Here is a 14,065-nt window from a genome sequence, read left to right as displayed (position 1 = left end):
TGAAGTATTTCCTGAGCTCATACCTTTAAACTCAGACTACTTCGAGGTAATTTTTGTACACAGCCATGTAATATCATTTATTCGAATTCAATTTTGGGTTGTACTCAAAAGTTTCTATAAATCTTTCTGCGAGTCGATAATCAACATTATATTGCCAGCATACCCAATTATTTTGATTTGAATATGGTGCCTGTTTATAACATATATATCTTTAATAGTATAGTCTATAAAATAAGTATCTGATCTACACATCCTTTACATTAATTTAAATGTACAGTACAATCTTTCTATTAAACAATCAAAAACAGTTGCGTGAATAAAATATATGTACATGATATACCTATATAAATGCAAAATATGAATAAGAAAGAGCTTTTATGCATATAGTTAATTCATTATATCTTTTTATATTGATATTTGGGTCAATATTTATAGTTTTGTGTGTATATGATGAAGTAGTAAAATAAATTGGAGACATCTCTCTTTGTATAAATTGATGAGCAAGAATAATTTTATACAAATATTTAACATTTAACAAGATCGTCGAATCGAGATCCATAGACCCATTTTTCATCAAAAAATTTCATTTTGGTCACACTTTTCGAGAGGGGCCAACGTTCTTTGGCTACGTCCGTGAAATTTTGAATGCAATTTTAAGCTGACCATGTATCTTTTCTTTTCTACATATAATTTTTTTTTAATATAGCGTAAGGGAACTCATAAAAAATTTAATTTAAATTACAAAATTAAGTTAATTAATTTTAATTATTTTTGAAATTTTATTGGTGTAATATTTTTTACTTGTGCTTATGTCAGTTCACTTTCAAATATTTCATAGCCAAGACATTTGTTTCCTTCCTATATCGAGCCTTCCTTCAATTTTGTTTTATTAATTATTAATAGCATAACTCAAAGTCTTCTACTTTTTTCGGCTTAATGTATTATCAATAATCTTTAATTTGAAACTATTAACACTCAATTGTTTATTTATAATTAAAATATACAGAAAAAAAACGCACTTGAGCAAACTAAGGTATTAATCAGCTTAAAAATTTCTCTTGGCTAGTCCACATTAGGCTCAACGAAAATATGAAAATATGTATGTATGTAACGTTTTTCTTTTCTGGTGATCGCAGGTCTGTAACACATAAGATGCTGTACGGATATTTCGCTCCGTCTTTCGCAGAACTTGCAAATGGCAGCGTGTGTTATCTAAGTAATTCGTCTGAGTTCAAGATCTACAAAGTTAAACTGACAAACCAGACAATTTTTTTTGTTGCTGACTCAAATACGCTGCTTAGATTGTTTTTTAATCCATGTTCTGATGTTGTATAACAAGTAAATATCTCGAGAAAAAGGATTTCGGTTTACAATCTTATCGGTATCAAATGAACTTAAAACAGTTGGGAAATAAAAAAAAGCCACTTTTTTGGCACTCTAAAGACACCAAAGACACGTTTTGAAATATCTGTATTAATTACAGACCGATTTAAGTCAAATATATGTCATATGATACGAACAATATAACAAGACTGTCATTATATGAGTATTGTAGCAACAAATTAAACAGATAGCCTTAAATGGTATTGATAAACAGAACTTTCACAAAGATCTTGGTTTATTTGAAGTACATTTACATTCTTAAAAACATTAAGAAGAGGTTTGCAGTCTAACTACATGTAAAATTAAGATAGTTAATTATAATATAAAATATTTACATATGGTTTGCTTAGAATGTGTTTTCAATATATTTGTATGTATTGTTTTGAAGCAGATGAAAGAAAAATCTGAATTTATTTTTAATGGTTAAATTTACTACTTTTTAATTGATTAAATTATTAAAAAAGGTTTGAATCAAATATAAAACAAAAACACACCAAGTTAATATATGAAGTTTAAAATCGTTTCTATGACTAACTACTTGTAAAACAGAATATTTATTTTGGACAATTCAAATCCGATAATGTCTGTTCTATATAAACACTCTGCTCTAAATTCTTTACAATACCACTGATAAGACTGAGGATTTAACATATCAAACACTAGAGTCGTTGCTCTTCACAAGGTTTCCCTCGAACAAAGTTTTCTATTGTATCAATATTATCAACAGCCAAATGTAGGGTATTACCAAAATCAAAACAAATTTGTAACAAATAATTCTTTTATAAACATATATAAAAAAACCGGCAGAGCATATTTTACGCTCTGAATAATATAAATAAAAAGAAATATAAAATCTCGCTAAGCAACCTTAAGAGTATTTTTTATTCTAGTGACTGGAAGTTCTGCCTTTAGCACGATAAGAGCTTTGCAGTAACCATAAAAAAACACTTTCCAACGTACATAGATACGTGTACAGATACGTATATATAGTTAATGTGAAAATTTTTGCTTAGCAAGAGAATCAAAATGGAATTAGTCTCAGAACGTGTTGAGCATTGTGTTAGATCGGTACAGTTTTCGGTAAACTCGTATTCTATGCAGTAAGACGTACACGCTTTGGTTTAGATAGCCGTACCAAACGGTGTAGTGCTATAAAAGTGTCATATAAAAATATATTGGCGTGTGTCATTTGACAATTAGAAATATATTTAATCTAATTTTATTTTTTTTACTTTCCTTGCACTGAATATATTGTAAGTTTTACCATTTCACGAAGAATATCTTGTATCTTTAATCCAATATCAAATAAGATGTTTGCCCTTGTGTTATATGTATTTATATATTCTCGCGTGGTGTACCGAATTTCACAATATCCGAAACTTATTTGAATTATATTATTTGAACAGCATGAATTTGCAGAATTCAAATTCATAAAACGCTACAAATTAATTCTGCGGAGTGCAAATTAAATTGAAAAAAAATTGGTATTCAATAAATAACTTTCTAGTGTTAAAAGTATAAATTGAAATCTCTGTACTCTGTTATACATTAATTTAAAAATAGTGTGAACGACCGTCTTGACCTAAGTGAATAATTTAACTCTCTAAATTGTAACTGAACTGAAAAGTTAGAAGTCTATAAGAAAATATTTGTTAAATCAGCTATTTGTGAAGTTTTATTTTGACACGAGCGGTAATGTAAGAATGAAGCTAAGGTTCTTCACTTAATATGTTTTATTAAATAAATAAACATATGCAATAATCTAGAAAAATAGACATAAACTTATTATATAAAAATAATGTGTTAATAATATATGTATATACGAAAAAATTTGATATCCGATTGACAATATTTTGTCATAACTAAATTATATGAAGTCTTTGTAATGTGATATAATTGTATGCTTTATAAAAACTTTACTTATTATTATAGAGTTTTTTTTTACATCTATTATAAAGTGTAATATATTATTTTTTAATTATAACAATAATATAATCATTATTATATTTAATATTATATTTATATTATATTTATATTTAATAATTATAATTAATAATTATTTTTGCAATACAAAGATTAAATACGAAAATTATTAATTTACAAATTCGTATTATTAATAAATTATTAATTATTAATAAATTGTTATTACGACCAATATTTATTTAGTTTTTATATATTTTACCGGGTTTAGGTCTTTTAATAAATAATAATAAGAAATAAATTTTTTTAATAAAAATTAAATATAACTAAATATTTAACACTGTTAAAAAAATGTAATTTTTTATTTTATTTAAAAAAAAATTTTCATATAGTGATAACACATTACTAAACGACCTAAGCCCGGTAAAAAATATAAAAACTAAATATATTATTAATTATTAATAATGATCGTAAATTATTAATAATGAAAGATATTGGGAAATTTATTACTTTGCTAACTTACTTGTTTTTTGAGATTACTCTAATATTTAATTAATAGTTTTCCTGCAGGAATCTTTGAAAATTATATTATTGTGAATATATTTACAAAATTATTATAATATTAATATATATAACATAAAATATATTTATATCTTCAAAAATATACAACTAAGCCTAATACCTTTAACCTTTAATGATAGTTATTTGGTTTACAAGAGAGATAATTATCTATATTAAAAAGTTTATATCAAGATGATATTTTGTATTTGCTAAAGTGTTTATATCTTTGTATATAACATTATTATTTATTTTACTCATATTAAACTTTATAGCGAAATTTCAATAAATCTATTTTTACAACTAATTATATTAGGATAGTTAGCTTACAATGTGAAGTTGTAAAGTGATAAAATGATAAATGCCTGCGTTTTATAATTCTATCGCGATAAAGTAATAAAAATGACAAATAAGAGCAAGAAAATGCTATATGTATTTTTACTTTTTGTAAAAAAATGTACTAATGTTTAACAAAATACTAAAAATGCTCAGCCCTAAGGTATCTCAGTAATGTTGTAACTGAACAATTCAAATCAGATAATGAGTGATTTAAAAACAGAGGAACTAAATACTTTCCATTTGTTCTGACAAGACTGAGATTTTATCATTTTAGATTTATCAAATTTTGGAGTCATTAAACTTTGCAAGGTTCAGATCAAACAAAACTTTCTGCTGTATCAATATTATTAACAGCTAAAAGTAGGATGTTCAAATCATAAATCAAACCAATTTTTAACATAAAAAAATGAAATCTCACTAAGCAACTTTAAGAGTATTTTTTTATTCTAGTGGCTGGAAGTTCTGCTTTTAGCATGATAACTGTAATTTACAAAATCAAATATACATAAAAACTATTTAGGATCTCGACTAACATAATAACACTGTGTACTACCAACCACAAAATATATGTACTCAAAATGATTCATGTCGTTGTCGCTTTGCACAGTAACTATATTATTCAATTAATGAATGTGTTACGCGAGATCGAGAATACCCCTACAAAAATTAATTACTTTGCTGACTTACTTATTTTTTGAGATTACTCTAATATTTAATTAATAGTTTTTCTTTAGAAACTTTTGAAAATAACTTCATTAGCAACTTAATTATTTTATAATTAACTTCATACGTTTTTAAAAATTAATAATATAAAATAAATTTATGTTTATAAAATTTCATTCGCTTTAAAACCGATCTGGGAACAGTTATAAACCGACCGTTTTTGATCTAGAATCTACGACCTTTTAGTGTGATTAAACTAAACAACCAACTAAAACATACAAATTTACCCTAAAATCAAATAACAGCATCGAAATTCTGAACTGAGTTTTTCAGTAATAGAAGCGATCCCCAGTCCAGTCCAGGATATACTGGTTCGTTTCTAACATTATTGAATACTATATGATTGTAATATTATATATTGCTAAACGTAATTTTTAAAAATGATCATAATTATTTTTTCCTTAATTTCCTATTAGTTCATTACTTTGATTAAAACATATTTCAACAAGACTTTAAAAAGTGTTTATTTGATATAATAGTATTTATATTAAACTATATAAATGTATGTATCAATATCAATTAATTCTCTTTACTGAATTGAATTAAAACATTGTAGTAAATTCTTTTAATTCCTTATTAGTAGACATCGGAATTCTATGAAATTCTAGATCTGCAAATAAATGTGATTTAAAAAAATTTCAAGAAAAAAACTAGGAACATATCGTTGTCTAAATTCTTATTTATGTAAGTATGTAGTTATTATTTTAACAACATTCATATATTATATGATGCACACTTTAATTATATTTGGAATTTATAATAAAACTCAAAAAATAATAATTAAAATTACTTTGTATCATATTTTTTAAAAATTATTATTTTTCTCGCCTTAAAAACGAAAAACTCAAAAATAACTATTATTTTTTGCAGTCAATAATAAAACTCTTAGCGTGTAACTTATTTTTGGGCAGGAATATATACATACTATCAGCCAGTCAATCTGCTTTAAAGTCCTTGAGTTCAGTCCAATTTACATCTAGGACGGTTTTTGACTGCTACACATCTAAACGAAATGTCGACGCAGCTCAATATTTCGCTAATCTGAGTTCCCGGCCATAGGGATATTTTCGGTAATTGCAGGGCAGACGAGCTACAAAGAAAGGGTGCTTCAGGACCTTACTTGGAACACCTAGACAATTTGGGCATATCGCGAACATCTTTTAAATTATTACTAAACTCTTTCTGTACAGAAATCTTAAACAAAAGATGGAAGACTCAGCGATATGCAGACATCTGTATGCAATCTGGCCACTTTCCGAAAAAGGGAATTCTAAAATTCTCATTGAGATGCCCCGTAGAGACGTCAGTCTCTTTTTCATAAATTCTTAAGACTGAAATTCTATTATTTATATTGTTGTTTATTTAAAGAAATTAGTTGGTGCATATATCTTCCAAATAATATAGAGTCAATATTCAACAAAAAATTTTATAATTTTATCACAAATCAATTTTATATTAATATTTGATATATAAGTAGTGTAAATGGGGAACATATGTATAGCAAACAGTCGCTATTGTAGGTCTGCATATCAACCTCACTATATTTCTGTACTTTTCAATTTCGAAAATTAACAGTAAATTGTGGGAAACAGTAAACTATATCGGTATGGCAGCGAATGTTGGTATTTACCAGAATTTCGAGTAGGATAAATTGGGTAAAAATTAGGAAAAATTTTACATTGTGAAAATTTTAAAAGATGTTTAATAAATAAATAAATAAATTTTTAAAACGCTTAACCAAAAATAATAAATAAGTGCAATAAATAAATATAAACATAAGTGCAGTTGCAAAAAATCCATAAGAAATTTCAATTTACCTTAATTTACTTGAACTCGCACATTATATATTATTATTATTATTGTTTTTATATTTATTATTTTATATGTAATATTAATATATGATGATATGATGATATAAGTATGATAGGGTAATATTCGACCTAAACTTCTATAAATCTGAGAACGTTTTTAATTACTTGTTCATATTGGTAATATCTTATTGTATGTATAAATAAAAACAAGTTAAAAAATATTTCTTATTATAACCATTTATATACTTACCGAAGTAAAGATGTTATTGGGAAATTATTTAACATAAGCGCATCTACATTACCAATCATACATCGGAGCTGGTTTTTTGAAAAGCAATTTAAACAAACATTATGTGACCAACCTAGTATGTTTTTCAAATACATATATATTGTTTATAATGTTAGCTGACTATAATTTCCAAGTGAGTCTAAAACCATGAGTTTGTGTTTATATGTATATTCAAAACGTGTATTATACGAAATGAAAGTATAAACTTTGATTTACCATGTGAACTTTTGAGCTTAAATACAATTCCATCAAATGTTTCAAATTCGTCTATAACAAAAAATATATCGTGTGTTATCAGTAAATACGTATAAAACATACAATTTCGATAAGATTATGTGTTGAATGAATGTCAACTCGGGCCGTCATAAAAAGTTATTTGTTATTAACGAAAAAGAATATAAGTTCTCATAGCTCCTAAAAATGTATGGAATATTCATATATAAAAAATAAAAATATGTTATGCATGAAAAAGTTTTACTGGACCCTTTCCAACATATTTTTTTTAAATGATTTTTTACGTACAAGTAATATGAGTAATAATCATAAATAAAGCTAATTTTATTATTTATTTGTGAAAAAAAATGTATCAATTTTCAGAAAAGAAAATATATTAAAATTTTATCTATTCATATAGGAAAGTATTTTTCAAATAAAAAATATAATTGTAATTATTAGTTTTATCTATATATAGTGCTTAATAGTGCTTAGTCTCTGTAAATTAGCTCGTGATCATATAAAATTTTTCATAAATCTAAGTTATATAAAATGATAATTTATTATGTACAATTAGTATTAAAAGTAATGGTTTCAATCAATAGCTGTCGAAACTATTGATTATAAAATTAAAATAGAAAAAATTAATAGATAAATAGTCTAAAACATTTTTGCAGTCCACAGTACGTTTCTATCGCGTTTACAAATAAATTGATGTAGTATGTAGTACATTGTTAGAACAAAAGTAGATAATGTAGAGAAGAGAGAAATACTGCATACCATGTGCTTGGGGAGTGCCCGGCAGTGACACACAAGCGGAAGAAACACGTACGAGGGTATTTCATGGATCATAAGGATCCAAGACTAGGAAATATAGGCTCTATATTGTCTTTCATTAAAGAAATCGAACTTTGAGAAACATTCTAATCCAACTAAGTGCCATAATAGATCTTTTAGGTCGCAATGCAGTATCCTTTCTTCTTCAATAATAATAGTATAAAAGTCTTTTGTGTGGGAATAACCAAATAGAACAATATTTATATAAGCAGTTGCTAACCCAAATAATTTAGTTTATAACTCATATTATTTAATAAATGTTGAAAACTACTTCCCTTTGCAGTGTGGCTTCTGTATACTACAAGACCTCTAAAATATGTAATTTGCACTTCAATAGATTTAACCTAAATAAAATATACAATTTAAAAAAAAATAGTAAGAAATAAACCAGCTTTCTTAGTGGATTTTAGGCACACAGACAAGTTTTCTAGGGAAAGGATTAAAGTTTTCTTTGCCAATCTGGCGTTTTCTTAAAAATATTTTTGTTTCTTATATATCTTTTTGACTATGGTCTTTACTAGAAAGCATAAGTCCAAGATAGTTTAATCATACTGCTGTATAAAAAAAATTGTGTTTCAGTGTTACAAACGATTGAGTCTTAATTAATTAATACGTTGTAAAATAACAGCGTGAGACTTCATTCAACTTTCTTGAATTATATTATTTTTTATCTAAAAGAATGTTTTACGAAGTAACATTGCAATGTCAATGTTTATTTCAGAAATTATTGCAATTTCAATGCATTGTCATTTTATTCCTAAGGATAAATGGCAGCCAGACTGTCTATCTAGATAGTTTAAAATTACCATATCATTTGTAAACGTTGAAGTGTGAAGAAAATTACTTTAGGAATGAGACAAAGATTAATCAAAACCAAACATTTACATCAAAATTACGGAATATTAATAACGTAAATGTCACCCTAAAAACTGCGATTTGCTTATAGTATTCCAGAACTGAGTATATATTTTAAAGTAGTAATTATTAGTTTTTATTGTTAAGACTATTGAGCGTTCTTACTCAACAATGACTCAGAAAATCATGGAATGTTTTTTTTCATTTCGTTATTATCTTTATCGTTTGGAAAACTAGCACTGCAATTTAGAGATCTATTCTGTGCACTTCATGAATTTAGAAGATTTCTTTAAGTTGAACTCGTTTGATACGGTAACACATAGGCAAATAGGCCTAAGTGATTTTCTAGGAATCGCCCTAATAACTTAACCTAAACTCCCTTAATAAGTTGTAGTATTGTAGTCTTGCGTCTTCATCTGATATAATATATACACCTCGATATTCTTTTTGTTTTGCATAAGTGTCGGTTAACTCCCGGCACGTGCTTTGAGGTCTCCATTAGAGAAAGTTTGCAATTCCGTAAGATAATATTTTAATCCACAGTGCCCTATCAAAATTTGTGTAATAATTCTCAAGTTGTATTTTTTTTGTTTGCATACAATCCTTAAATAATTATGGGTTGAAGGTTGAAACCCTGATAGATTGTCTCCATATAGCTTTTTTTGTTTTTCCTCGAGTGAGTGAGAGAAAATTATAGTTTAGTAGTTCAAAACCAGACTGGTGAAATGAAATCTGGTATTGATTGTTGAGATAATTTGACAGTTTCACGCCAGTGTTTTTCTTACAGAGCTTAGAAAGACATAAAAGTTAGCCCATGAATGTATAGAAAAATTTCATTTCCTTATTTAATTTTAAAATAAAATAGTGTTAATAAACAACATAGTAATGTGGGTTATTGCAAAAATTAAATATTACCTAATATTAATATTAAGAATAATATAATTTAAATATAAACGGTAATATTGTGGGTGCAAAGTAGTATGTACTATACTTAGTACTATTGTACTAAGAATATTATTAATTATGATATGAGTAGCAATATTTTTTATCTTAAAATGTAAAGATTTGTTTGAAAGACTAGGTTAATATAGAACATAAAATCGTTGACATATACTTATCTTTAAATGCCCAATTGCAGCATGAACCCCTCAATTTATAAAAATTGTGTAACCCATATAAGCTTCCCATGAGGAATAATAATGTTTAAGATTTTTGAATTTCCTAGTTTCTTTTCTTATATTACAACAACATTTTATATTATAATATTTGAATTAAAATTATACATTAGAGGGGCTCGAATAGAAATGAAAAGACAAGGTTTGAAGTTTGACTGACCATACAATGCTGTTTCGAGTATTGCCAAATACTCATCATCAGTGGTCTTAGGAAATATTTGTTTTTTTTTAATTAGCCGCGTACTCTCGACTTTAATAAATTAACTAAAATTTTTGTTGTTGTCTTTTCATTTCTATTCGAACCTTTCTAACTTTTAAATAGTTTGTTTTTTTCATAAAACGCGACATTCTCGGCCAAAAAAATATTAACGTTAATAAAATTATACATTTTTCAAAATCTTAAATATGAGTAGAAATATGGCTCATTAAAATTTTCTTTTTAAGGTTTCAGTCATATAGAATTATCGTTGAGCTATTTACTTTTATCATACATATGGTTTTTAGAAACTGGTTTTAATTTGTAACATATTTAATAAATGTCAAAATAAATAGCTAAATAGGCGGTTGTTTATATTAATAATTATAATGTTTATTTTACAAGCTCTACTTTATATAGAGTGAGTTTATTGTATGTAGAAATGTTATATGTCAATAAAGTCTAAAGGTTCTTAATTTAAGATTTTATTTACATACAAATATTGTAAATATATACAGTATTATTTAAAGTGCTTCTCTCAAGTTAACTCAACAAGTTTTAATATTGAAGACAAGGCACTCAATACAATTTGAATGCACATAAAGGAATATACAAATATAAATATATTTTTGTAGTAAACTAATTTTAGTATTACTCATTAAATGTAATATCTAAAGAAAATATCTATATTTTCTTCACATATTATGCACATCATCTAAAAATATTCATTTTTTAAAAATTTGTTGAATTATTTGCATTATCTGTTATTAATTTTTAAAAATTTACTAAGTTCTTTTTATATTATTTAAATTGCAGAGTCAACATTAAATTCAAAATAAAATAGCAATAATATAGTGTTAAAAAAACACTTTCATCAACCTTTCGTACCCCCTTTACACACATCCAACATATATACAAAATGCAATCAATAAAAGCGGATGAACTGCCGGAAAATCCCCGCGAGCGTGCGAATCCACTCTCAACGCTTATGTTTTGGTAAGTTAAAAAATCTATTTTTTTTTCTATAAAACAATTGTAAAAATATATACATATATATTATATGATCAAGGCCATAACTGAAACTATATATTGTATATTAGCGCTTGTAAACAGCAATTTAATTCGCTTATAAATTATAATTAATGTAATTATTACAAAAACATTTTAAGTGCTTCTCACCATTTATTTATTTTTTCGAAAAATAATGCTTGAAATAATTATTTTATTATTGTTATTAATTTTTTTAAAATTTATTTCTTTTTAGTTTTACAATGCCCACATTTTTTAAGGGCCGAAAAAAAACTTTAGATCAAAATGATCTCTATCGAGCTTTACAGGAACATAGATCAGGTAAGTCTGTAACAAACTTGTTATAATTGAACTATAGAAACTAGAGTATAATATAGAGTATTAATACTAATACTATACTAGAGTATAGTATTAGTAATTAACTACTCAATCAAATTATATATTTATAAAAGCTAAAAGTTAGATTTGACTGTTGCTAACAGTTCTTGTCATTAAACTGATCATTTCTGATAATAGTTTAGAGCAGGGCTGTTCAAAGCACGGCCGGCAGGCTACCCGTGGGTAATATTTGTAGATGTTTTTAATCTATTACAATTACACAAATTTTCTTTTGATCTACTGGTAAAACTAGCTTATTTTATTTTTATGGTATGCCAAATAAATTTAAATTGATAAATTAATGAAACTAAATTTAACATTATAACCTTATTTTTATTTTAATCAAAAACAACTATGAACGTATGTATTTCTTTCTTCGGCCCTTCAATCTGTACAGTGATTTGTATTGGCCCGCGAACGCATCTGGTCTAGACAGCTTCGGTTTAGAAATCATCTGAAGAAGAATTTTTTAAAAATGATTTCTATAAAGGTTAACTTTTAAATTAACCTTTTTAATTCTACTTATTCTATTCTAATTCTAGTAATTTTTAAAAATTAACGCAAAGGTTAAATTTATGATAATACAGGTTTTTTAATTTTGGAATAGCATTTTAAACATGTTTTAACATTTTTATTAAATAATTCGTAATTAATTTTAGTTATAATTAAAATAAAAAAATTTAATTGTAGTATAAAAAATGAATTAGATGAATTTATTTCACCTTGCATTTTATAATTTTGTAATGAAATTTTTAAACGTGGAAAACTAAAACTACAATCATTAACGAATACATATTTAGTTTAAACTCTATAATCTATGAATATAATTTAGAAAATATAGTATGTAATTTTAAAAAATTACTAATTCTATTAAATCAGGTAACAACAGAGAGATAACAAAACACATTAAATTTCATTCTGTTGTAATAAACTATAATGAATATGTAAATATTTATACATATCATATGTAAAAGTATCACAAATTTACATATACTGTTTATTTATTTAAATTGAATTTTTATCATTATAACGTTTATTAATTTATTTTTAACAATTTGTTTTCTTTTTATAAAATATATTAATATTACACATTAAATATCAGTATCCTGCTCTTGACTATCCAAATATTAGTTTTAAAAAGTATATAATAACTTTATTATTATTAACTTTGTTATGCTAAAATCTATATCTATACTGCACATTCACATAATAAACACGAACACACCAAAAGCAATTGAGACCTCTCCCTCTCTTCAATTCAAGATTTTGCATATTACTTAATCTTTAAAACTGTACCCATTGAACAATTTTTATAAATTTTATCAGTCAAAATAAACAATACCCATTATCATAAAGTGCTTTATTTTCACAGTAATAAAAAGTTTTATATATTAACTTCCTTGAATACACCTTCTGCTAGGGGATTTTTTATATAACTGAATATTAGATTACAAATGGTATCTACCAAACTATTTTTAATCATTAATTTCTAAATATCAAACAGAGGCCACAATCCCCTCTCGGGGATTGTGGCCTTGTCGTGGCGAGGGGGCTTAGTAGGGTGCAATGATCCTGAGAGCGATGCCGGCGGTAGCGTAGCTACTGGTAGGGCCTCCCTTGCCGGTAAGGTCAAAGAGGAGCATCTGAAGCTAAGAGCAATCCACAACGGTTCGCGACCCGGATGGTCTTTTTCCTTCATGACGTCCCGGGATGTAGGCAAGATACAGCATCATCAATCTTCGCTAAGAAGCCCACCGTTTTCTCGGACTCTCGAGTCTGAAGGTCTGACTGGTGGCCTTAACTGGCAGCCCCAGTACCAGTATAGGATGCATGGGCTAATCACTCGTTCATCTGAATCTACACGATTACTGAAACCGAAACAAATAATTATAACCAACGGCTCCCTTTGATGACGACTATTGGAATGAAAATACGGAAACGATTCGGAACCTGGAATATAAGAACTCTAGCAGAAACATCAAAACTTGCTCAACTTGAACGTGAATTTGTACGTCTCAATCTTTTATTCATCGGGCTAAGCGAAGTAAGATGGAATGGCTGCGGCGAATACAAAACATCCTCCGGCGCTACACTCATATACTCTGGAAAGGCCACAGGCGAAAAAAGAGAAAGTGGAGTAGGCTTTCTATTATCCAAAGAAGCTAAACAAGCGCTCATAGAATGGCAACCACATGGCGACCGAATAATTCTGGCAAAATTTAAAACTCGAGCCAGAACCCTCACATGCATACAGTGTTACGCGCCTACTGAAGTCACCGACCCACAAATCAAGGAAAATTTTTATGACTCCCTATACTCTGTTTTAAATAAATGCCCTAGAGGTGAAATAAAGCTCGTC

General features: G+C 26.8%; 1 long non-coding RNA gene across 1 annotated transcript; it reads left to right on the top strand.

Moving 5' to 3' along the window:
- The first annotated feature begins 2,499 nt into the window (after nt 1-2,499).
- LOC119684671 lies at nt 2,500-11,649 on the top strand. Its single transcript, XR_005252748.1, has 3 exons — nt 2,500-2,636; nt 11,116-11,295; nt 11,564-11,649. It is a non-coding gene; the product is annotated as an uncharacterized LOC119684671 (long non-coding RNA).
- Nucleotides 11,650-14,065: the final 2,416 nt, after the last annotated feature.

This window comes from Teleopsis dalmanni, chromosome 2 (assembly GCF_002237135.1).
Source record: "Teleopsis dalmanni isolate 2A chromosome 2, ASM223713v2, whole genome shotgun sequence".
In the NCBI taxonomy this organism is placed as follows: domain Eukaryota; kingdom Metazoa; phylum Arthropoda; class Insecta; order Diptera; family Diopsidae; genus Teleopsis; species Teleopsis dalmanni.
This window is presented reverse-complemented; position numbering and strand designations above follow the sequence as displayed.